The sequence below is a fragment of the Thunnus thynnus genome, chromosome 23 (assembly GCF_963924715.1).
Source record: "Thunnus thynnus chromosome 23, fThuThy2.1, whole genome shotgun sequence".
Classification (NCBI taxonomy): domain Eukaryota; kingdom Metazoa; phylum Chordata; class Actinopteri; order Scombriformes; family Scombridae; genus Thunnus; species Thunnus thynnus.
In genome coordinates this window covers 19410930-19438173 of record NC_089539.1, presented here as the reverse complement: position 1 = coordinate 19438173, position 27244 = coordinate 19410930, and the positions used below count along the sequence as shown (strand labels likewise).

Below are 27244 nucleotides of genomic sequence, written 5' to 3'. Positions count from 1 at the left end.
GATCAAGGAGTCAGCGCCGCCTGTTAAAGCACCCCAGGCCGAGTCTGTGTAGGGGACTCAGAAGGGGGATTAGTGGGGATTTAGAGAGCAGTAATTACCCTTGCTTGTGGAGGGTCTGTTAATTAAATTACCTTAGCAACCCCCGTTACTGCCCAGCCACACAGAGCCTCCAAGGTCAGCGAGAGTGAAATTTCATGATATGCAAAATTTGTTTTGCGTTGTCATCGGAAAACATTGCCCTTTGTACGTTCTACTTATCAGAGGCTCTTTTTTAGCATATAAATTGAAAATGTGACTGGGGATCACATGCATTATGCATCACATTCAATGTCAATACCATATTTTTTTCTAGGTATTTTCACGGTCTCATTAAATAAGTCACACTGCATCCTCAGAAAACATAATGCTGGTGTACTTTTGTGCGATACTTGTCCACACAATAGAATATAGCACACCTGTGTGTGTGTGCTTGGGAGGGAGAGAAGGTATACATTATGTTATAGCTTTGTTTGCATGGATATATCATAGCACCTTGTTGTAGTCACATTAATCTTCAGGTGGTTTGATAATACCTATATGTTCGGAAAAAAAAACATGGAATTAAGCTATTGTGAAGAGAGACATCCTATGGCTTTGCTTACCGATGGTTGCGCCATACGGTGTATTGGCGGTTAAGTGAGAAATAAGCTGATGTTAAAGACCAGCGGATTTGGAGTGAGAGCAAAGAGAGAGAGAGGGAGAGAGAGAGAGAGATGCGTGGGAGTAGCAGCAGCTCCCACACAGACAGGAAAGTCACGATCCACCACTGAACAGCACTGGCTCCTCTGCTCAAACTGACATATAAACACGCCAACAACAACTCCAAGGCAGAAATGCAATCTCACATTCACGGCATGTATGGAGTGCAACTTGGCACAATCAATGTTAAATGAATACCAATGAGGCCTACGATTTAAAGCTGCAACGATTGGTCGATTCATCAAGTAGTCCATCGACAGAAAATTAATCGCCAACTCTTGTGATAATCGATTTGAGTAGTTTTTTTAAGAAAAAATGCTAAAATTCTCTGGTTCCAGCTTCTGAAATGTGAATACTTTCTGGTTTATTTAGTGCTCTGTGGTAGTAAACTGAATATTTTTGGGCTGTGGACTGTTCATCAGGACAAAAGCAAAACATTTTAGGTTGAATCTTGGGGTTTGGAAAACAGCGATAAACATTTTTCACCATGTTCTGACATTTTAAAGACCAAACAGCTGATTGATATTCAGTATTCAGCTGTTTCTTCATGACTTCTATAGATCCATAAGCTGCAGCAGAATGATAACGTCCTGCACCCACGTCCGCATACGCTGACATACAAACGTGGACGCACGAGCACATACACACTCTAAATACATACAAGCGAACCAAATCGCACTCAAGCACAGACACCCACATTCTTCACCAGGGATGGTGGCTTAACTGAAATGGATTAGCATGTAATTAATTGCCTGCCATTCCACTACAATTACAGGAAATTAATTAATTCCTCTTCCTTTAAATTGTGATCAAACAGACTACAGTAGTTTCCTTTGGCTCATTCAAGCTTTAAGATGAAAAGAAATCTCACTCCTTATCCAAACACCCACAGTCTAACTGGTCAGCCTCATGACAGCGTCTAACAAAATAATGATCATACTCCACCGCTGAGTGAAGGCGATAGATCAGAGTGTCTGAAGTCATTCAGTTACTCAGGCGAAAAGCTCTCCTGTGAAATAGGTTGTTTGCAGTGGGTAGTGTTGATTGGTTTATTATCTGACTAGGGATGTTAACCACTGAGAATATTTTTGACCAGTTACACATGTCGGCCTGTGAGTTAATTTGCATACTAGGGTTGGGTACTGAACTCGTTATTCACGTTTGATCAATCGGTGTCAAATTTCAGTAGCTTCCTTGCAGGACTAAAGTGAAGGCAGCCCCGAAATAAGTTTTAAAAACACAGATTTACCGACCGAAGCGTCTCAAACAGAAGCTCTGACACTGACAAGAGCACCAACCTGTAGATACAAAGAGACGTGACAGATCCATTTTACCAACCTGCACAGCAGCTAGCAGCTAGTTAGCGTGGCTAGAATCGTTAGCATAGCCGTGCCTTGCTGTGTGTAGCCCATAGGTGTAGCCGCGGTGCCTCCGGTTTAACAGCACCTCATTGGGCAGGTGACAGGTGTGTTTATGGTGTTTGTGTGCTCTGAAAGACTTCACAGCGCGGATATAAAGCCACACAGCTGACAGACTGTTAGCCTTGCATGCTAATCCTACAGTCTATCTGTAATAACAACGTAGGTGTTACTTTGTTATTAGGCCATCACCCAGTTGGTGTGCCGAATGATTGAGACCGATATGCTGCTGGTTGAGGGTGAGGGATTGAAAGAGCTAGTTCAGTTCCTCAAGCCTGAGTACATTATACCATCAAGAGCTACTGTGACTAAAGGCATTAAAAAACACTTTGAGGTGAAGAAGGATGAGCTAAAAGTCAAGCTAACCAGGGCAGACAAGCTAGCTCTGACCACCGACTCTCACAAAAGAAAGCTACATCACAACTTTTCAAAAGCAAAATTAACCGAAACTGACATATCTGAAGTATTTAACTAAGCAGGCACAAAGAAATATTAGCTCATTTACTACCAGCTCGTAACAAATAAGCTTTGCTCCCACAATGCCAATTCATTAGTTTAACAGTGTTCTCAGAACAACAAATGAAGAGAAGAAACTTCTATAATACGTGTTCAAAGTGATCAGTGTAATACTCCTTACATGTGTGTACATTTAAATAACAATATGATTCCTTGTTTATGTTTCATTCTTTATTTTATTCTTGAGTCCAGAATATTGGGAATCTGGTCCAGTCAAGGTTAAAGTCCCCTTCCACTCAAAAATGTGCTTTTCTTCTTGTTCCTACAGTCGGATGTTTGAGCGTCACTGCTTCACTTCACAGTTTGACACTAGAAGGCAGTTTTCACATTCATCTGCTGAAAGTGGAAAGTTTCATTCATAATATGATTTTAAGTGGTGGGCCTACGTGCAGGATTTGTGACATCCTAACTAGTTTGGAGCCAATCGTGGTCCATCATACAACTTACACAAGTGTGGTGAAGAAACATGAAGCCTCCAGTGCACAAACACTGAGAATGAACTTTTCAGTGAAGTGGGAGACATCTCTTTCATATTTATAGAATAAAAAAAAGATGTAATTTATGGTGGTAATTAAATCAGTCACACATCATTGTTCCAAGCAGAGTATTATTATGCGTTTTAATACATGTCTGGAGGGGATCTTTATATTTTTATAAACAAGCACCTAAACTCTTCCATCATTCAAGGAGTGTCATACTATCAATCCCTTTGTGGCATAAAGAGCTTCTTTTATTTACAAGGAAAATGCTTTAGTTACAGAAATGCATAACTGTGAGCAGAGAATAGGGCTGCAACCTACAATTATTTTCATTATAAATTAATCAGCCGTTTATTTCCTTGATTAATAAATAATCTCTAGTCTATGAAATGCCATCCAGCTAACAGTACAGAACACAAAGAAATACAGCAAATCATTTTTGAGAAGGTAGAACCAGCTATGTTTTTGGCATTGTGAAAATAATTCACAAAATTAATCGATTCTCAAAACTGTTGCCAGTTAATTTCCTCTCAATCAATGAATTGACTAATTGTTTCAGCTCTGGATTGGAGGGTTGGACTTCAATTCCAAGAGAGCACCATAGTTTTTGGAGCTCAGACAAAAAAGGTGTTTGGGTGGATATGTACTGTGTCTGCGTGCTGATGAAAGCAGTCTGGTCAGATCTGGTCCCTTACTGTGCATAACAGATAGTACAGAACATGGCAGCACAATTGCTCATTAGGCAGAATTGACTCTGTCTGTCAAGCACCTGTGTTTTGGGGGGGAAAGGCGGCCAGCCATATGTTTCATGGGACTGCAGAGGATGATTGATGCCCCTATTGTACATCAGGTGTTAAAATCCCAGACACCCAAGGGTTTGCATGTCTGTTTTTTTCCCTTTCTACTTCCTATGGTTACGGGTGGAAAGAACCGGAGGTGGGTTGGCAGCTCTCCAGAAGACATTCGATCGACAGACATGTATCACATAACAGTGCCATTGCCTTCCACTGCAGCCTACCGGAACATGTAGAAGGCATGAACAGCTGGTGCCAGATACCCTCTATAGCACCTGACGGGTGTGATGCTATCTACTTGGCAGAATTAGGCCGCCTCACAGAGCAATAATTACAACAAGAGATCTTAATCTCAACCGTGAGACTGAAAGCAAAGGCAAAGTGTGAGGTGAAATCTCTCTGATAAACATGTCCAAGTCACATAGCCTCTCTGAAGTCATCACGCCCCCCTTAACAACGCTCGCATCCTTTATTCGTCACCCCCAGAAGTCACCTTGACAGTGCCCTTCACGGCCCTCCGTCACTACACCGCCTGCATGTGACTGAACAGATCGGACAGAATCGTTTATTCGATTCGCTGAAAGGTGTTTTAGAACATGCTTTAGGGATTTGAATCTAAAGACCAGCTTGCTTGAAACATAGGACTAGTATTTAATGGGGACCTCAAATAAATTTCCATTCAGTCTCTGCTTCTCGCATCTGCTGGATCTCATCTCTTGCTCTGGATGTGAATCAGTGCATGAAATTAAGGAGAAAAATAAGAGATAATTACACACACAAAAACAAAATCCAGCTAAAATTACACTTGATTGGTGCAAAAATTTTTATCAACACAAATCTGTCTGAATCAAAATATAGTCGATAATTTGCACTGGGATCAGTTAACCAATTACACACATTCAGACACATTTGATTAAAATGACAGATGGTTTCAACAAATATGAGAAAGCAGAAAGCAGAGAAAATTAGTCCAGTGCAAAGAGAGTTCGAGCTTAGAGTAAAAAAAAAAAGCTGGGTAGAGGGTGGGGGGTAACATCTTCATTTAGCCAGTGTCACGGAGTAAGTTGGACTCTAATGAACTCTTTATCCTGTTTGTAAGCTTCCAACTCGCATTTATTCTCTGGATAAATGACAAAGCTGAAGGCAGAGTAAGTTACAGAGAGGCAGGAACCCTGGGACTCTCAGTTTAACCTCGTCTGCCCTAATGGACGCTGGTGAATTGCATTGTTTTAGCAAAGAAAATTGGGGCCCTGCTCAGGACTACATAAGGAAGAAGTCGAGCTACACTCCTCCCAGTTCATCCGAGCTCCACGCTTCTCCTCACTTTTTCTCCCTCTCTTACTTCCTCCGTCTCTCTGCGGACGGCACTCTGCCACTTTGGATATGTCATGGGCAATAAGGATGAAAAATTGAACTGCTCTTTGGGTCCCCAGTCAGCGTGCCGGCTCCGTCCTCCACCTTCACATGCCTGTAGGAGGCCGAGCTCCACGCTCACAAAACAAAATGGGATTTAACAAGGCTAGAATCACTCACAATGCCTCCGTAAATAGCCGGTGAACCCTGCCTGAACCGGCATTGGCGGTTTAAATATGGACTTTAACATAGAAGTGTGGAGTGAGAGGTTGGAGTTTTGACAGCGCAGGGAGGATTGTAAAGGTTTGTATCCACAATAAAATACAAACGGAACAACCAGGTTACATCAAAACACATACGCCGAAGTCAGCATGAATCATGAATCTGCTTCACCACAGTAGGGAATGTGTGCTCTGATAACTAATCTCTTTCAATGCACCATTTTAATCAGAGTCCTCTCTTTATTTTTCTTTTTTGAGTTCCTTCTTTTTCACTCAGACTCTTGAGAAAGATGTGTGATTTCTGTTATTTTCAGACTGTAGATAAACCCACTGTTTTATGTGAGTAGTATTTTCCAATACATGTGATTTCGTCTCCATTTTCCATATTGTGTTATATATTTTCCCATTATAGTTGTCACAAAACTTTCAGTCATATCATACCCGCTCTAGTATTTTTGGATTAGTCATTGCAAAGATTTATCTGCCAATTAGTTTCTCAATGAATCGTTACTATGATGTCTATACAGTGTTGGAAAATGGTGAAATATGCCCGAGTAAACACATCCAAATATCTTGTTTTATTTAACCAACAGTCCAAAAACTGAAGATGTTCAATTTCCTATCACAGAAGACCAGAAAACTGGCAAATGTTCACATTTGAGAAGCCACAACCAGTGGTTGTTTTGGTATTTATGCTTGTATTAATGATATAAACATTTCAAAGTAGTTGCCAATTAATTTTCTGTCATTAGACCAATCAATTAATGGACTAATCATTTCAGCTCTCTCTCTCATTGTGAAAATGAATTTGTGTTCATATGGCAGTAGGAACAAGTAGATTGCTACAAGCTTGTTTTTAAAAATTCAAGAACACTACCTCTACTGTTCATAGCGGTCTAAATATCTGTTTATTGGGCCTCTAAACTTGCAATAATTGTGTACTGTATGACTTTAGGAACATGTGCTGAACCAATTAAATTTCGACTGGCCATAAAAACAGGGTATGAACAGGACCACTGGATCCAACTAAACACTGCATGTGACTTCACCACATTTCCATATTAACATTGACGTGGGCATGTGTTGATGTGAAACAACAAAGTCCCTAGTCTTCTTTAGTGCTCGGTAATCAGCATGATAAACAGTTGCCATCAGATTCCCAGACGACATATGATTCATCTTGTTTTTCTTTTTCTGCTAATAACACAGCTTGTATGATGGCAGGTGGATGTAGCGTACAGTCAGCTAGTGATTCTATTCTCCTCTGAGGTAAGGTAAAAATCAATAAGACATTATTCCACCCATATGTATTGGACCCTTATGTAATCCATTGTCGCAGTGTGAAGACACGTGGATGGCGGAGAACAATCTGCATAACTGGCAGCTTGCTGGTTTACCGTACAGTGCATCTAAATAGTGGGTACATCCATAAATTGGTTCTCTGAGCAGCAGAGTGTCCTCAAGGGTCAAAGCAGACTTGCTAATTTCTAGTCATTTATTCACAGCGTCAGCCTCTTTTGTGAGTTTTCAGTACACTTCGGGTTTGGGCTGAAAATGTTCCAGCCAAATAAGCTTTAATCAAACCAGCAAAATATGCAATTAAGCAGGCTTCAGCAACTCAACACAAAGCAAATAACTTATTTGGAACAGATTACATCGCATTTTCATTCACGATGGCGCGTCATCTTCCATCATCGTGCCTATCATATGAAAAATATATGTTTTAATATTACGCTGCACCCAGAAAGCGCTCCTTTTCATAACTTTCTATTTAGGAGATGCAACCACATAGATTCTAGGTGGTAAGGCTGTTTGTAGCAAAAGTATTGAAAGCTCAAAGGGAAAAAAAAATGATAACACACTTTATGAGCCATTAAATTTATGTTCAGATGAATTCCCAGTGCAGTATCACAACAATGAAATAGGTTTAAATGAATTTTACATTATCACCATGGGGAATATAGCACACCAAGAAATGGGATCAAAGGAAAACAGAAAATAAAAATGAACGTAGCAAAACAGAACTTAACTAAAGTTTCAACACAAAAAAGGTACGGATTGAAGCAAAATACGAAACAAGGACATATTTTTTGTATGTGTTTAACATTACTGTTCTTGAAACTGAATAGGACCTATGATATTTCAGCAAAAAAGCAGATAGATTCTCAGTGTTTTGTAAAAAGAAAGACAGACCAACCTTTAACTCAACGATGCCTGCTGCAGTGTCTCTTTAAATGCTTCCTCCACTCTCACCAGCAGTCGCTCAGATCTAGGGGAGATGAAAATGGAAAAATATGAGCATGTTTGCACAAATGAATGAAAAACAGCAGTCTATCTTATGCTGATTCTCACAGTCGGCTCCAGTCGTCCCTGAGATACTTTCAGGGGCTCTTCCTTTTAAAATGATGCTAAAAGGAATTAACTGCAGGTACACAAGACAAAGAGCACATGCCTGCTTTGCATCAGAAATCCCAGAATAATAATAATAGCTCACAATGGGCTCAAACAGCTGTATCCAGGAACTAGGCACAGATAAATAAACCTACGTCTTTTGCCCCTGTTGATTGTTCCATGAGCTCAGTAATCTGTGCATGTCAGTGGTAGGGTGGCAGATATCCATTATCGATGGACTGTTTTCACAGACAATTGGCCGTATTCAGCGAACGGCCAGTGGAGAGCAGCCATGTGTTGGAGGACCAGTACAGACAGCAGCTGGGGATCTCCTCCCAACAGATGCTGCCTGCTGTGGAGGTGCGGGAAGCTTTCCAGTGCAGCCCTGGTGGGGGAATGTGGTGGTCTGGGTGCTGTCTACCCTCACTGCTGTTGCTGCTGTGCATTACTCTAATGAGGATATCAATGCAATGTTAAGTCTCTCAAATGGGTTTAAGCTCTGGTAATTAAATAATTAGTTGATTAATGGAATTGTTGATTGATTTGGTTAATTTTTATAGAACTGACAATTGAATATCTTTGGATTTGGGACTCTTTGCCGGACAAAATAAGTGATTTAAAGAAATCTGTTCAAACTGTGGAAATTTGTCATAGAATTTTCACTTTTTTCTGACATTTTGTACAAAAAATGGTTAGTTGAAAATCCAGAAAATTAGCTGCAGCTCTTATTTATTTTAGGAGAGCTGTAGTGATTTGGAGGCTTACAAGTAGTTTTTGCCATAATGGAAATCAAACCTAAACCTAGAGGTACTAAATTCAGTATAACATACTGTTCTGTAACAGTAGCGACACATGAGTCGGATTGTCGTCTAGCGGTTTTAGGTAGATACAGTGATGTTTAATAAGAACTATTACAAAAATAAACATGATTATCATTTTAAGTCGCTGTAAGACAAGAATCGGTTTCATCTTTAGACTTTATTTAGGTATCCTTTTGGACCACTTGAAACCAGACTTTTCAAATAACCTACAGTAATCAAAGGGATTTGTTTGTTCTTGTTTTGGTAGCTGGCTAAACAGCCAGAAATCCAATTTAGCACTTTAACCAACGACATTCATCCTCTAGGGAGCATGAAAGGATTCAGTCAATTTTATAGAAATCTGACAAGTTTCTTGCGTGGAAATTTACATTTTGGCCTGATAGTGATGTTAAAAGAAAGGTCAGGAGGTCACTGAAATCATTATAAATCATCCATCTAGGAATTATGAATATGCACAGAAAATTTTATGGAAATTTGGCCATCGGTTTTCTAGATACCAAGACCAAAGTGTTCGTTGATGTAAATAATGACGTAAAACTTGATAAAAGATCAGAAAGTTAGCAAATCATTATGAATCATCTCCTGGGGGCCATGAACATCACTCCATCCATAAGACATTTCATGATAATCTGGCCAGTAGTTGTTGAGAGATTCCACTTCTGAGCCAAAGTTCGATGGACAGACAGACTAATCGACCAATCCACCGACCAACATCCTTGTTCTAAGGTCCCACAACTAGTGGAGAACAAATATCCACCATTGCTGTGCTGCAGTTGTGAGTGAATGTGGTCTGACTACTGATGATTTGCCATTCATTATCCCCCTCATACTGTGAAAAGTGTATTTACCGACCAAGTGATGCACAGATTAGAAGCCATTACCTCTACTTGGCAGGAATATAAAAGGAAACAGCGCATTCATTCACATTTCAATGCACCTGTCATGCCTTATCAGAATACAAAATTATGATGGAAAGTGAAAAGGTAAATAAATACAATTTTACACAGCACCAGTCAAATTCAAACATATTCAAATTCATTATGCTGGTGTGTGATTCTTTTCTTTATTTTCCCCATAGATAGTCAACATATTAGTTAAAAATGATGGTATTATGAAACATATAGTAAGTTTTTTATATTATAGATTATGCTATATTTTCATGTCACTCAAACTACTCATTCTGTATCATTTAATATAATAAAACAAACAGTTTTATTACTAAGTGTAGCAGGGTTTTTTGTATTTGTTGTTTGTAAAGAATTCAGAAACATTTTGTGCTGGTTTTTTTGGGGTGTTTACATGTCATCCCATTTTATTTTCCATAATAACATCATGTATTAGCTGTATATTGGGTCCATACTGGGAACTGAGGGGCTGCTCTCAACAGTTTCACACACGTTCCAGCTGTTCTCGCATGTAAATCACATACAGAGTGCGGGGCTGTGGTGACAGCAAGTCGCACTATATTCCTGTTCACAAATCAATGATGCGTCATCATTGAAAATGCGCTGCTAAATATGCATGCATAACAAATAGCATGATCGGAACACAATGAGCATGTCATCGTGATATTAGTCGCTCGCAACAGAGTATTTGCCTTTGTGACTTTCAACAGCCATCTGCACACATTCTTTTGTGAGGCTTCATAGAACACAGTTCCCGTTTCCTGCTGTGTTTTCACATTTTCTCCTCCAATCCTTCTGCTCATCAATTTTTTTTTCACCACTTTTCAAACATACTGGGACTCTGGAATAACAATTCCTCTTCCTAATAGCTCTCTGTTTTGAAGTGTTTGTCCACCTCTCTGTTGCTCTCTTGAATGTCTCTCCCTAGATACATATGCAGGTCTCACCTCCATCATCCACATGTTAAACTTGCACATTTATGCAGCAGACTAACCTATTCCATCCATAAGTAGTTTCCATCATTTATTCACTTGTAGCACATGCTATGAATGGAATCGTAAGCAGAGGCCAACGTCAATGATGCAGTTCATGAATAATATGGACCCCTGCCCGATTTTTTGCCAATATCTGAGCCTGCAATCATGCAACCACAAGCCATTCCCGCTTCCCCAACCCCACTCTGATATCACTAGTAGAAATGACATTCATTTCTCTCACAGCATTCCAGATACGGCAAATGTAACACACAGTACGATATCCATGCTCAACAACCTGTACAGTAGCTTATGTAATGACATGATGAGGAAGCAAGGACACCATCTTTACATCTGAGTGTAGACTGAGAACCAGTCGTTGGGGGGATGGGAGACACTTGACAGGAGAGATATTACCACAGTAATCTACACTGAGAGGGTGAGCTGTAGAGCACACTGACCTTGAAGAGTTTAACCTGCCAATCAAAAGAGTGTTTCTCCTCTCTGATAGGCAGCGAGGCAGAAAGCAAAGCCCCAGATATGTCAGCTGGGTCCAGATGTATAAATGATGTGGCACCACAAAAAGAATATGTGCACCACTTTCCACTCTGAAACTGGGAGTTTTTTTTAAAAAACTGAAGATTGGGTTTATGTGTATCTTCATGCATGCTTTACACCAGAAACACACCAGCCAGTAGTTTGATGGTGATTGCTGTAACACTAAACCGCAAGTGGTTGTTGACAGACAGAAGCAGTGCTGTCAGCCATGTTAACATGTTCACTATGTCAACATGCTATGCTAATGTTTAGCAGGTAATGTTTACCATGTTCTCCATCTTAGTTGAGCTCGTTAGCATGGTAATATTTTCTAATCATCACTAAACACAAAGTTGAGGCTAATGGGAATGTATGGTGGTATTTGGTCATGAACTAAACTAAACCTTGGCCTGATGATGGCGCTAACAAAAAACTAAAGGATCTCTAAAGTCATTACAATTCATCCTGTGGGAAACATGATTGTATGCACCAAATTTCATAGCAATCCATCCAATATAACAACCAAAATACGTAAACTCATGATGACACTAGAGAAAAAGTCAGGGGATAGCCAAAGTCAGTAGACTTAATCCTCTGGGGACCATCAATGGCTGTGCAAAATTTCATGGCAATCCATCCAATACTTCAGTCTAGGCCAAGGTAGTGGACTGACCAACCCACACTATCATCCCCAGAGCCATGCCTTGCAAGTTAAAAACAGCAGTAACAGACTGAAAAAGTGGGGCTAATGAGAAATAATGAGCTGCATGGGTTGGCCCATGTACCAGCCATATAAGATACTGATATCATGAACCATGATTAGAACTAAGAAACATGTCTCCTTCCCCTTCCATTGGGCTAATTTAGCATATGTGGAAAAAATTTTCTTTTACTCACCACTAGATTCCTGTAGCATTATTAGCCTACTGTCCATGACAGCAGCTATAATCACTGACTGTGCAAATGTAATCACCACTGACAAGCTCGGTGTCAGAGAGGAGCCTTCCCTTCTTTAAAAGCGCCATAAAATGAATGTAGTATCAATGGCACGAAAGAAGAAGAAATATTTTTGTAAAAAAAAATCACTGAGGCACACATCATAGTATATTTAATATTAGAAAGCCTATTTGTGAATGAATGAGGAGGGCAGTGCTCGATTCTTTGTGCTTCGACACACCATCAATGTGTGTCCTACTACAAAGATGAATGCCACTAAAGTGCTTAGCAACTGTTTCCCAGCATGCCTCACAGCAACCACGCTCCCCTGTGCAGAGCATCTACATAAGGTAAATCTCTATGTGCATGGGTCTCCACCAGGCTTTCCATCTGCTGCAAGGGAGATGCTTCCACTGGTAAAAACAGTGAACATGTTTATAGCTGAAGCTTTAATTTCACTGCCACTTTATGTTTACTTGCTTTATGTAACAGCTCCTACCCCATAACTTTACATTTCTATCTCAAATAGATAGAAATCTCACATATTCTTCCAATATGATGTCTGGAAAGAACAAGAAGATAGCTCATCCTTGCATGATCTCTGAGCCCCGCTTTCTACTCATTTCTCGAGATCTTCCTCCCGTCTCTTTGCCACATGTGGTCTCTCACCCTTTGCTTTCACCCAGATGCGTTGTTCTGTTGTCCATAATAAGGTTTGGTTCTGCACTGCACCGAGTTTGCTGAAAATATTGAGTGACAGTGAAGTATAAATGTTACAAGGTGCAGAGATTGACACCCAATGGTGGAACGAATGAGAAATGAAGAAAAAAAAAAAAACATGACACCCGGTAAAGCTGCAAGCCGAGACTCAGACTTGTGTTTTATCATTTTTAACAGTTCTATTTTTGCGAGAAAACTCACTCAATATTCTCATGCATTTCTTATCCCCCCCCCATCAACAACAACACCCCGCCTGCTGTTATTCACACCAAAGAGTTTGAATCGAGTCTTGGTTAGAGACATGCTGCACCTGGGTAAAAAATGCAGGCTCTGTAGCAGCTGTGGTAGTGGAGGTTGAGTTATTCTGTTGTGACACAATTGCAATCCTCTCCTTCTGTTTTTGATGTCTGCTCACTGGGAGAGTAATTATGAACCCTGGAGATCACTTTGAAAGGTAAACTCCCCTCATGCAGAGACAGCCATTTCAAATTACAACAGTCACAGGTTAGGTTTTATAAAAAGGTAAGTAATTGGTCTTGGGTATACTTTTGTTTAAAGCTACAGGTGAAAATACTTTAATTTTAACACTCCACACACGCCTCACCACAAGTGGCCTCCCACAGATTTTGCCATACAGCTTTGCGGGTCACCCTTCATGTTCAATGACATCACACAGATTTGTGTCTACACATGTTCAGCTGCAATACCACTCCGTCCAGTCTCCTTTTAAGATGAAAAACAGGGATCAAAATATCTCCAGCATGGGCCTTTATCCTCGTGGCAGTGTGCTGTCCTGCACAGACACTGCCCTCTGAGCAAATAAGATTACCTTGATGAACAGAGGCAGCCTTGTTTACTCCTTGTGCCAAGGTACTTTGGGGGTGACTCACTGTCGGTGAGGAGAGGAAACTTTGGAGATGACATGCAGCTCTCAGGTATCTGCTGTGATTAAAGAAAAACTGTTTCTGCGAAACAAGTTCTCAAATAATTACCGCTTCTCAGGTTGCTGTAGGGCAATGGCCAATTATGAGCTCTTATTAAAGGCCTCATTTGTCATCTTATCTATGATTTTCTTTATAGCTTTGCCTTAAAATGGACAAAACTTTGTACATGTAAGACATTAACTTGGACCATTTTTTATTCAATCTGTCTCTTGAGTCCCCCAACTTTAGGAAAACGCACCACTAAATTGCTGGACAACCCCTTTAAAGTGTTTAAGTTGCTTAGCTTTAACCACTTTGGCTACAATGACCACAATTTCTTCAGGAGAAGATTATGATATTAGGAAAATACATCTATAATTTTGTCATCCTGTTTCTTCATGCTGTCTTTCTGTAAATTTATCTGGTCTATTGTGTACAAACATCTATTTCATGTCTTTCCTGCAAAAGGGATCCCTCTTCTGTTGGTCTTCCAGAGGTTTCTTCCATTTTTTCATCTATTAAAGGTTTCTTAGGGAGTTTTTCTTGATCTGAATCAAAGGTCTAAGGACAGAGGATACTGTATTGCTGTGCAGATTGTAAAGCCCCCTAAGGCAAATTTATGATTTGTAATATTGGGCTGTACAAATAAAATTGACTTGACCGGGAAAGCAACTGAAAAATGTTGCCAATGAACGTTTTCCAGACACATGCAATAAGAACAAAATCCAAATGGCATTACGAGTCCTCCAAAACATATTAGCCGATGCAATATGGACATAATGAGCAGCCTCTTCCTGCTGGCTTTCTCTTACATACATGCATGTATAATATCCTTCTAGAGATGGGTAATCCATTGCAGAAGACGTAAAGGGCTCATGGTATCTTCTAAACAGGAAATACTGTAGCAGTTTTGTGGCTGGTTGTTAACATTTTTAAATCCTCCAGACAACAAAGTCAAACATTTGATTCTGGTGGTGCTAGAGTAACTCAACACAATGCTCCAGTCTTGTTTGTCAAACCAGTGAATATCCCCATGTGGTTGGTACACGCTGCTATACAGGCCAACGCTTGGTCAAGCAATATTTATTGTGTCACTACATCATGTACATGTAGTACTCACTCCATGTAAACACTGTTCATGGACTAAACCAGTTTAGGTCACATATGATCATGATGGATGTTGACATGTGTCTGGTCTGCCGTGCAATTGCATGAACAAGAGATAGCTGTGCGCTTGGTTGGCAGACCGCCATTTGAGAGTGGGCTCCATCTTGACCAAGGATGGGTGATTCCTATCTCATTCTGTGTCATTTCCCACAATAGTTTATCCATCTACTGGAGGCGATGCTCTTATAGCTTACCTGAGGTGAGATGATTTTTATTCATACACATGCCTGAAGCATCACAAGGTGCATGGGGACCCTAAACGGTGTGTGAGTAGAGAGGGCGGATATATCATTAAAAAAGAGATTGGAAAAGGATGTGGAGATCTAGGATAAACAAGACCTCCAACACTTCACTCAAGATATCCTGTGGCTTTACAAGAATAAAGCGAGAATACAGGGGAAACTCCACATGAAACATCAGGAGATTAAAGGCATGCCTCTATAAGAAAGCCAAACCATGACCCGTAAAAAACCATTCAGCAATATTGTTATGTTTTGAATGCCGTGCAATGCACATTTGAAGGCGACAGCATGTAATTTAAAGGCAATAAAATCTCTTTGGAGCTTCACCCTTGTTTCTGTTTGCATGTTTTACAGCCTGCCAATTCTCAAAAAAGGAAGTCACTCAAAAGCTTATTTGCAGATCCTAAAAGATGCCCTCAAAAATGTGTTTTGCACATTGCTACTTCACTTGGATGTTTTACCCACACTGTGCAGAATCATGTATATGCAGTATGTGAATGATGAGTTGGACACTAGGGGGCTGTTTTCACATTCATCTGCAGATGAGGGAAAGTTTCTCTGTGCTTGATTTAAATCTGAGTTTAAGATGTCTATGTATGAACGTGATTTTTGTGACATAACAACTAGTCTGGAGGCCAGTCATGTTCCAATAGTAAGTCGATAAACATAGATTCTGGATTTTTTAATGAGAGAGATAGAATGTGTACAATTTTAAGAAAGATAAAAAAATATAGACAGTATTTTTTTCAGCAAAATAAGTTAAACAAACTCCAACCCTCCTTAAAAGTGGGCATATCATGCTTTTTGTGATTATCTGTTATTTTTATAGTGTTGATGTCAGATGTTTATGTTAAACATGGTCAAACTTCCAAAATTTGAGGTGAACATATGTAGAACTGCTCCCTACAAGTCAAAAGCCAGGACTTCAACCTTCTCTGAGCACTTTGTTTGCAAAGTTACCTCTACTTCCTCCTCATAATGACATCATATTGTTCACATATGCCAACAAACGGCTGTCCGTTCTGTAGCCTTTGTTGCTAAGGTAGTTCCACAGGTTGTTCACGTTGTTCACTCATTCGGATCGGATTCAGGCTCGAACATGTACGGATGTATTTGAGAAGTTTCCATTTTGCGTAAAGAATGAGAAAAAAGCAGCAAAATCCGACAACTACTGTTTGTTTACATAGTAGTGTCAGTTGCTGGAGGCTAACCAATCAGAACAGAGCGGTCCTTAAAGAGGCAGGAGCTAAAACGATCTGTTTCAGATGAACTGAAGGGCTGCATAAAGAGCCAGTATAAGATAAAAAAAGGAGTTTTTTGAATTGTAAATCATGCAAATGTACTTTTTTACTATTTTAATGTAAAACTCTTTATATTGCAATTGCATGCAGCTTTACTAACCTACTGAACATCAACATGAACACTGTGCATAATGTCTGAATAACCTTGTAGTGTAGTGTAGTGTAGTGTAGTGTAGTGTAGTGTGTGTGTCCCCACCCCCACTTGCCTACAATAGATGTGATTATGACTAAGTGATGTCTGAGAGATCATGAATTCTACCCTCTTCAGGTTTATCACAGCAGAAATGTAAATCATGATGTGTGAACAGGAGTGTCAGCTCTCCGAGGAGCAGTGCAAGAACTGCACTCATGTTTATGTGCTAGGAAGGGCAGGCAAACAAAACTAGGCCAGAGGGGGGTCGTCTCCATGGTGACAGCAGCGAAAGAGCCAGATGCACCTGTGCAATGCCAGCCACTAGTAGTGGGTTTTTTTGGGGGGAGTATTATGAGAAAGAAACTGGTTAAATTCATTTGTTGATTCACTCAAACTACTGTCTATTATTCCTTCGTCCTTTCCTGACACTTGAAAGGTAGTAATCTTAGAACAACAACCTTCATCAAGGAAAAAAATACACTGTCATTACAGCATCTTTCATTTTCTCTGTGTTAGTATTTAAAATGTATCTGCTGGGTTTTTATCCTCACATACTGTATATTTGCTGCACCTATGATCAAACATCTGCACAAGCTTATCACAAAAACTACTACTGTACAGTATAACCTTCTTTATAAGTGAGAAGTAATAAGCCCAATACTATTTTAGTTCAAGAACTAAAGGTCACAAATGTTTGGTCCCTTGAATATCATAAAGTTTGTGTTTCATACAGTGTAATGGAAAGTATATGCTGAAGCTAGAAATGTGCGTTCATGTATTCATCCCTGGAATATTTTTAATACAAGAAATGAGGCCACAAAATGAAGCCTAATGCATTAGCATCATAAAAAGATTGCCATCCCAGTGCCTCTAATGCACCTCTTCAGCTTGGGCTTTCCAGCAGATGATCAAAGCTGGTCTGAGCCTGTAAAAAGCTTGACTCTAGGGGCAAAGGGGTCCATTGACTCCAGCTCCTTTCCCTTGCCTTTGAGGGTCCAACTGGGCTTTCATTTGCTCCTACTGCCTCGCTGCTATTACCAAGAGCAGATGCCCTGAAAGGCGCCTGCTGCTTTTTCATCTTTCAGTGCGAGGGGACAAGGTGTGCTTGAAAACTGCCAAAAAGAATAAATACTGTAATTTCTCTCATTTTTGCTGTGGATTTTTTAAAAGATATGATTAGTTAGGCGAGGCAAAAATGTTTGGAGATCTGCAGGGAGGGCCAGTCTAAAAGGGGAAGCCTGATGTGTCAAGTTGACCCCTGCTGTGACAATTACTCCAGTGGGACGCTTGGAGGCTTTAGTGTTTTTATGCTCTGGAGGTAAAAGCACTGTGGAATTTGTTTAGACTCTACATAAAACGCTCACATCACGTGTACGCATCATTCTGAAGCTGTCTGTTCAATAATTGCGGTGCATGTGTCATTTTGTGTAATAAATATAGACGACGTGTCTCCACTTCCTACCACTATGCAAAAGAGAAGCCAAAATATCTCCTTTCCGGGAGCTGCCATCTTGCTTGTGTGACGTCATTTGGAGCTAGAGTCTGCGCAGTAGAGTCAGGTGGCGGGATGACAGCATTCAGGACACGCCCCCTTCAGCCATCCCGCTGTCCAAAGCTTTGTTTATATGTTTATATGCACGAGGTTTAATTTATTTGACATGTATTTGATTTGTTAGTTTGGCTCATGTCCCATCCGCTAACATGGAGGGGGCGGGACTTACGACCTAAACTGCAGCCACTAAGGGGCAATCGAGATGTTTTGGCTTCACTTTTGAGGAGCTGTCATGACGTCCATGTTTATCTACAGTCAATATTTTGTTCGTGCACATTTTTCCAAGAAATGGCATCTTTCAGGCTTTGATCATGTTCACAGGACTGCTGAACAGAGTGAAACATGTTCCTGACCCTCCACTGTCTTCATAGTTCAACCTTAATGTCCTGCTTCAATTTCATTTGCATTTTGTGGTCCTCATCTTCAGTATATTTCTGTTTCTATACAGGTAAATTCTTCAGAATGTTCAAGGATTAATAAAAGCTCTTCTGATTCCCCCCGAAGTCCCCCCAAAAAAAAGAGATATGATCATATTTTAGTTTTACTTTGGCAACACTCCTCAGCCTCTCTGCCTAACAAAGCAGCTTGTGAGTACAGCATTTATTCTTGGAGGTGTGAAAAACCTGACGTCGTTTTCAGAAATAACAGCACAGTCTTAGGAGGCGTTTTGGTTACCTAGCAACTCGACTGCAAACCTACATTGACGCAGTGCAACTGGTGAAGTTACACATTAACTAAATAGAATTGTAACATAGTTCGAGCAGACAGTGCACTGATGAGAGAGCAATACAAGAAAAAAAAACTTAATCTGTCTCATCTTCTGTGGAAACTGTTGCATCGGGTTCAGCTTGTTGTCATCCTTCAAACACGGGAGGCAGGAATTAAAAAGCCCCTCTCTGAAGTGGGTGAGCGCTGACGAAGCCACACAGGCAGAAGGTTCACCGGTGTTTGAACACAACAAACAGACACCCAGAATTATACTCCCATGTTCAATTTACAGCCGACTGTGCGCCAGCGCAGCATTAAACAAGCATCTGGGTGTTTTGGCTCTGGCTGGTGTCAGCTAGACGAGAGAAATCCCTTATCCTTTGTGAGGCTGAGCACAGATATCCAACCACGTCTGAGGCCACCTCATTACATGTGATATGAAAAAAATAAATCTCCCAATTCCTTCGCTGGTCACAACTTCATTTATTTATGATGCTGTTATAGTTTCCCATCATTAAGTGTTTGTTGTGGAACTTTACAGAAACATATTAAACACAGAGTAAATGTGAATCTTATGATAATCAATTCTGTTCTTATGCTGTAAAGGTCATAATATTAAACTTAAATTTGTTTTGGCTCCTGACATAAACTTTCACACCAATATATTCATTTAAAAGTGAAATACAGAGAAAGAAATCTCAGTTTCAAGGAAACACACAAGCTAGAACAGTGGTGGTCAACCTGTGGGTCAGGACCTTCCCTCTGGGTCACAAAATAAATCTGAGGGGTTGTGAGATGATTAACTAGATGGAAAAGCAGACATAAATTGTTATTTTCTTTATTAAATAATATTTGCTTTCTGCTTGTGACTTATTGGATAATTTGGTAACACTTCATTTCACAGGTTTAATTCCTGGTAATTTCCAGAGAGAACTGTGTAATTTGGTACTAATTATAGGTAAAACAGAGATAAATTTAAGAGAGTTAACTGTATTATAAGTTTGCCTCCCACACAGCTCTGAACTCTGTAATTTCTGCGTACAGTCCAAAAAAGGTTGGACAGCATACTGTCACAAGTCCCACATTTCTCCTCTTTTCATGTAGTGGTTATTTTAGTTACTTGAGTTTAAATGTAATTACAGATTTCCAGAGAAACACCTCTGAAAGATCTGCTCTATTTAAACTCAACTAAACATTTATGAATCATTCATTTATTATCATAAACTTGATTCTTCATTTACGAACACTGAATTGTACATTTGTTCAGCTGACCTGTTAAAAAACTAAGTTGTGCGTTGCAATTAAGCTGAATTGAACACTTTCTCTATTTTACCATTTATTACACAGTTCTTTTCAATAAACTTCCCAGAAATGGAAATGGCCATTGGAGTGGCCAAAGCTTTATTTCAAAAGGGTCACAAGCCAAAAAGTTTAGGAAGTATTACACTATAATTAGATTCTGTAGCAACATACACTGATGAGAACCATTGAACCATCCAGTGAAGTAATTACACACCTACAGTAGGAAAGGAAACGGAGCCCAAAAGGAGGATCATAGGATGCAACCACCTGAAAGGAGCTAATTATGTTTGTATTGCATGTAATGAGTACAGCATCACAAAATGGAGACATAGAAGAAAAAAAAAAAAAAGGAAATTACAGCCAAAATAGCAAATCCATGTCTGAGACTGACACGCTGCTGCTAGCGATGATTTTCACTCGTCTTACTAATCCATCTGAGAGTTTTCGGCCACAAGCTCTCTCATATGCAAAGTCACGAGCCGGACGGGCGTCATCAGTGTGATTGAGAGTCACCCCTGCGGTCTGTTTAAATATTTCCTCGCCAGATTAAGTTTGCTAAACACACAATTCAGCGCAATTACGTTAGCCTCGGCGTGTGTCATTATGACGGTGAGGAGGAAAGACGGGCGTGGACCGCGGTAACGCTGAGATGCAACTAAAGTGCTCCCCGCTCGGCCTATCAATCCATTAGCAGTCTAATTCAAAGCAGCCTGCGGGCAGGAAGTGAGAAGGTTAAATGTCTTCTTGGTTTAAAGTTCGGATGCACTTCAGTGGCACAGAGAGACTGAAAGAAAAGTAAAGAGACCTGTATTTCAAACAGAAGCAGAAGCAAAGTGATGTGTAGAAGGGATGAAAGCAAGTAGCTAAAGCAATAATTAAAACAAGAAAATACAATATCCATTTGTCTTTGGACTTCTTAGACTTTATAAGTTTCTTAATTAAATGGAGAGGATAGTAAACATACTCATGTTTAAACCAGAAATAGTGTCAAAATCTTAGTCTGTCACCTTTTCCCCATCTATTCTCATTGATGTGATCTCAACACAAATCAGCAGGTGGGACAAACACTTCCTTGTTGTTTGTTGCTCTGGGAAACAGTTGTAAGCAGGAAAAGTCTGAATGAACTCACCAAGAACACAGGACTAACATTTGAGAGCTAAAACGCGGGAGGTGTTTTCAAGTTAATAGATAAGGGAAAATTGAACTTTGCAAGATAAAATGTATCTTCAGCTCTACAAATGGTGACATTTAGGCTCTCGACAGTCCATTCTGACTGAGAGACTCGGGTCTATTTATCATCCCGTTATCTGTCTTGATTTCTAAGGAAAATGTTTGTGCGTCAATGGAAGAGATCCAACATCTCATCCAGTCCGGTATTGTACATCAGAGAAGAATTTAAAAAAAAAAACAGATAGACCAGATAGTGTTTAAGAGTGTCATCTGCTCTGAATGTGTCGAGTCTGTTTGTTCGCAGTAGGTACAGTAGCAAGAGAGGCCTTTGAATTTTGAATATTTACCAAGGAACAGCTTAATCCCCGAGAGGAAAAAAAAAATACCACCCACACTCCCTGATGAGAGGAAAGAGGGATTAAACCCACAGTCTTTACCTCACACATACAGTATACACACACACACCACCTCCCACTCAAAACAGCATTAAATTTTCCCAAACTCAGATATTCTAGCCTCCCCGCGGTGTAACACAAAAACAAATGTTGCTTAGTTTTGACACTGACTCGGTTTGGAAGTGCCTTGGGCTCAGGCATCGTGATGAGTCACCAGAAGCTGATCTAAAAGCAGTTTGAGAAGCTTGCTTGCCCCAGATATTTCAAATAGTCGAGGAACAGATTAGAATGAGGCAGCTTTGATCCTGTTAATATGATGCCTCCCATCATTTCTGCCACCTTTGGTACATGAGACGATTTGCCTCTTCCTGCCAGCAATCAGTAGAGTGGGTTGGGACTGTGGATCTTTCTGTCTCTCATACTTTTTTTTCCTCACCAGCTCTCTCTGGCTCTCAATCATCAAGTAATAATGAAATACTCATGTTCAGTGCTTTTGCAAACCTACAATTCCAAACATAGAGAACAAGATGCAGCCAACAATTACTTGTCTTAATTCCGAGCTGTAGCAGGAGAGTTCACATATACAAGACTTGATTCATTACAACCAATTTGGGGCTTCTAAAAAAAAATTGTAATTTTACTTACAAGCTGCTTGCTACTTGGGCCGTCATATTTGATTTTAGTAGCGCCAGTTATGAAAGCATGGAGTAACAGCTGAATCTGAGCATCAGGCCGTGTTGCTTCAATTTATTGTGCAAGAGTTTTTAAAACAAGAGGAATACTGGATTTCAGATGTTGATGTTTTCTCACACGTTTGAGTTGTTTTCTGACTGTAGGTGGTTTGGGTTGTGATCTTGCATCAAACTATGCTTGGATGAGACCTTATAGAGTTGTGCTGGTTCAATTAGTAAAAATCCCATCACTTGTTGCATGACATGAGTTGAAGCTCTTCTACAGTTTGGATTGGCATTACACTCTGCCAGTTTAATCATCAGTAAAAAAAGATGCTTTAGAAAAGACAGTCCATTTTGGCAAGAAACAGCCAATCACCGAGCTGAAAATTTGGCGAATGGACAACAGATTTTATGATCTACATTGTAAATCAGTGTACTTTTCATTTCAGGGTCACTTTTGAGTGAATCCAGCAACAACAAAGCATTTTGAAATCATTTTATCACTCTGTTTTGCACTTCTAAGTGGTTTCTTCTCCATGGCAACAATGCAAAAATCACAAAACAAAACATGATGGTTAAAATCATTGAAACTGGTGGTCACAACATAAACATATATAATCATTACATTATCCACAAGAGTCCTGTGTTTCTCTGTTGAGTAATATTGAGAAGTGAAATTGAACTCTAGACAGGCTAAGATCCTTCATGGAGTGTTGTTTTTATTTATATCCACATGTCTAACCAGAAACTGCCTCTAAGCAAGATCTTGGAATCGTTTGTGCTACTTACAATGCTTTACTGATTTAATTTGCATAAAGAGGACATCGCTGCCAACTTCCATCAGAAAAGCCAAATTGCACTGGATTATCTGCTGTTTTGTAGCATTAAATTCTTTAAAGAGCACATAAGAGGAGTACCTAGAGATACTTCTGTAAAAACATGATCATAGGTTACATTTTCTTTTAGTTTCAACTGGAAATAAAACGTTGAATACAAGCCCTCTAAGAGTGGCATATTTTACATGCAGGATCCAGACAAGCATCAAACTACTCACAGTGACAATCATGGGTGCGTGCTCCAGGTTCTTTTCATTCAAGTAAGTGCAGTAGTTTATCAAAAAATAGTAAAAATGTTAAAAGAGGCCTTATCTCAAAATGTGAGGAAATCTTTTATAAGAATCCCTGGATCCACACCAAAAACTAATGACTTGTTTCTTGGCTCACTGCTTGACTTTTAACTAACACAAGTCTTTGAGATATCATGTCAATTAAGAAACATATAAACAAACAGAACCAAGAAATAATCTCCTTATTGGAGATGAGAATTGCTTTTTGTGTCTTTAGTTTTTTCAACGTCTCGGAGTATGGATTCATATTTCTTTACGTAAGTCTCTGTGAATCACCCATGAAGTCCAAAGATGAAGACTATAATAATGTCTTACTGGGAGGCAGTGAGCCATCTTGGGTTTGTATCTAGTTTGGTCCCCATGAGTTATACGGCAGCCGTGATGGTTTCTTTCAGGGGACAAACTCAAGGCACAAGAAAACCTGCTTTCAATTTAACACACACCAGGAGTTGGCGGTGCCCTTCCACACTGTTGGTTTTCTATCCTGTCTGTACATGAACAGAAAATGGACTAATTCAGAAGTTTGAAGTCTGTCTCCCAAAGAAACCAGAGAACTAGTACATGTCTCTGCATGCTGAGGGGGTTGGGGGGGGGCAAGCCAAATCAGTTTTCCAATTGGCTTTTTTGGGTTATTTCCAAAAACATACACAGGCGCACTTTCCCCTTAGTGAATGAAATGATACCTTTTAATGAAATGTGAGCTGTGATTTTGATGATGGGTGAACTCTATAGGAACATGATGGGAGGGAGATAGAAGCTACATGATGACAAGCTGGTGGAAGAACAGAAAAAAACATCTGACATCTTTTTGGGGTTATTTAGTTCCAGTGCTTTTGTGTTAAATTCTTATTTTTGGGTACTTTTTTTGGCTGAATTTCAATAAAGAATCCAAGTTGAAATGTAAATGATTTACTGTTCAGCACAGCAGCTAAAAGATTTAGATGTACGTTATTTTATTTATTGTTTAACCATTTCTGATTATCAAAGCCAGACCCACTGCGCTGCAAGCACAGTAAATATTTGAATTTCATCCAGTTTTATTAGAGTGCAGCTCTTTTTTTTTAGTATTAGGAATGTATGCTAATTTTCTGAAACTTAACTAATGAATTTGACAGCCCTCCAAAGAAACCAGAAGTGTCTTAGACAGCTAAGCCCATACGATATCAATGAGCCACACGTTATTCTCTCAAGGGAGAGAAGCAAACAGGGTCGGTCTTTTGTATTTGTCATATCTCCTCCAGCCCATGGTGACCGCAATGTGTCTAAGACGCTTTGGCTCACAAAGGACAGATCGACACCAAGGAGCCAGGGGACTTGGGAGTATTGTGGGAAATGGCTTCCCTGTGGCCATTTTGAACATGCCAGACCATCTTCCTCCATGTGTTGTCTTCTTCTTAAGCTTATCCAGAGGGGACTCTTTTTTTTTTTCTCTCACCATGTTAGGATCATAGAGCTGCACTGACAGAAACAAGCCACCCCATCTGATGGTTACTAAACACCGCATGGCAGCCTCAAGCATGCATCAGAGTCACTGAGGAACTGTTGTGCACACATACGGAGCACACAGTTGCAAGAAAATGTTCGTGCTGTTTGTGGCATAATCTGATATACTATGCTTTATATACTGCTGTACTACTGTATATCCAATGCTGTACTTCAAATGTATTAAAATAACGTTGCCCTGCCACATAGCACATTATGAGTGTTGATAGGGGTTCAGAGCAACACTGGAGGCTTTGAAATCCATGAAGGTCATCTTTAAAGAACAACTCTACTTTATTATAACTGGAGTTTTATTTTGCTACGTCTAGCCATTGGTTCTAAGGTGTGATAACACTGTGCTGACCAAAGTAATGGCTTATATCTTGGGTCACAGAGGCTTAGCTGAAAGTAGGTCCAACGGGACGACAAGCACAAACGGTCAGTCGACAAGACAGGTTGTAAACAAGCAAACAGTTCTGACAGATTAGCTACTGCTTTACTTGGAGTTAAAACCAAAAGTGAGTCCACCTCCATCATAAAACAGGAAAACAATGAAAGTGCAAAACTGCAGCAGATAAGGTTCCGAAAAGTTGAACCAGAAAGCTGCAAGCTGGTGGATGTTGTCAACGGACGGTTTGGGTCATAATTTCACTGTTAGCCTTTGTTTTCTCATCAAAATAAATGAGGGTAATCTGGTGGGATTGTTTAAAATATTTCCAATAATCTGACTGCTTATGACTCTTTTGACCTATTTTTAATAAATAAAACCCAAACAGTAACAAACTGTACTTTTCCTTTAACACACACAACCTTGCAAAGTTATGCTGCTGAATAATCCAAAAATATCTTTTCCATCCTTCAAAATATAAAACCAATCTATAAACCTTTAAACACCTAGAAAAGGTACATTTCAGACTAATATTCTATCTGGATTTTCTCCTGTGGAAGGCAAGGCTGAATGAATAGGCTTCAATTAGCAAGAACAAGCATTAAAACTGCCAATTCTGCCCCCACACGTAATATAACCATAGCAACTGTGGGTTAATGATTATTGGACTTTATAGTTTTTCAGAACTGGATAACAATTAGTCTGCCCACCATACACCCTTTGCTGATTAACCAACTGTGATCATATTCTACATATACTGTACTGCACTGTGTTTAAACTGTGTTCATTGTGACACATCCATTCTTATATTACAACCTAAGAAGTGATTTGCTTTATGTTTTGTATTCTGTGGTGTATTTCTGGGGTTTTGTAAGCCTGGAAGCATTTAAATTCGTAGTCTTTTATTTCCCCATTTCCCAATTTAAAGTATTAACTTGCTATTCATAATAAGGATTATGACACATCAATTAAAAACTAACTGCACTATTGGTTCTGTCAGAAATCCCCAAGTCTGAGAGTGACATGAAATTGTGTCTGCCTGGTGTCACCCCACCATTATTGAATAGCAGGCTTGGATTGATTCAATGAACGAGGCAGGAAATGAAATAGTGGCACAGCAAGATTAAAAAGGGGGACAAGGAGTGCCGTCTGTCCCCTCTGAAAAGGAAACATGGCTGAAAACTAACCTTGACAGTGGGGAAGGAGGATTTCATTTCGTGCTGGTAATGACAAGCCAAAAGAGTGAATGAGAATTGTGACAGATAGAGGTCTAGCCTGGTCTGGAAAATATTATCGTATTTATGAAGCTGGTAATGGTGAGGGATTATGAAATCTGCTGTGACTCCATTTTCCACTGACTTCATTAATATCTTCACTTTTTCCACCTATATTGGATGTGGTTTGGCCTGTTTCAGACATTTTAATTTGTTGAATTTTCTAGCAAACAAAAGCATGATTTAGTTTGATGAAGCTTGGAAAATGTAATGAGGGACTTATCTGCCACCTCTGATTGGATATTTGGGCCTTTCTTTACATATAAAAATGAGGTTAAAACTATCTGAGAGTCCCCCAGCGATAATTGTCATCTTTATCATCATCTTTACAACTTATTTGATACCATGTGCATCAGTTACATATATGGCGAGGAGCAGAACTTGCCATAATTAATCCTACAGTAATTAAGTCCACATAATTGTTGTTGTGTCCTTTATCTAGATGAGCAATGATCAAACACCAAGACTAAGAGCCACACTAGTTATTCAGGGAGGCTGTACTGACCTAAATGCTGACGTCAGCATGCTAACTTCACCACAATGACAATGGTAAAATGTTTACCATGCTCATCATCTTAGTTAAGCATCTTAGCATGCTAACATT

General features: G+C 39.7%; 1 protein-coding gene across 9 annotated transcripts in view; it reads right to left on the bottom strand.

Annotated features, from left to right (window-relative positions):
• syt1a (synaptotagmin Ia) overlaps positions 1-27244 on the bottom strand; it is a 203969-nt gene that overhangs the window by 105257 nt on the left and 71468 nt on the right. For all 9 annotated transcript variants that reach the window (XM_067581625.1, XM_067581624.1, XM_067581628.1 and 6 more), the window contains one exon: positions 7717-7788. The gene's annotated coding sequence lies outside the window, so the exon portion shown is untranslated. The remainder of the gene's footprint in view (positions 1-7716; positions 7789-27244) is intronic.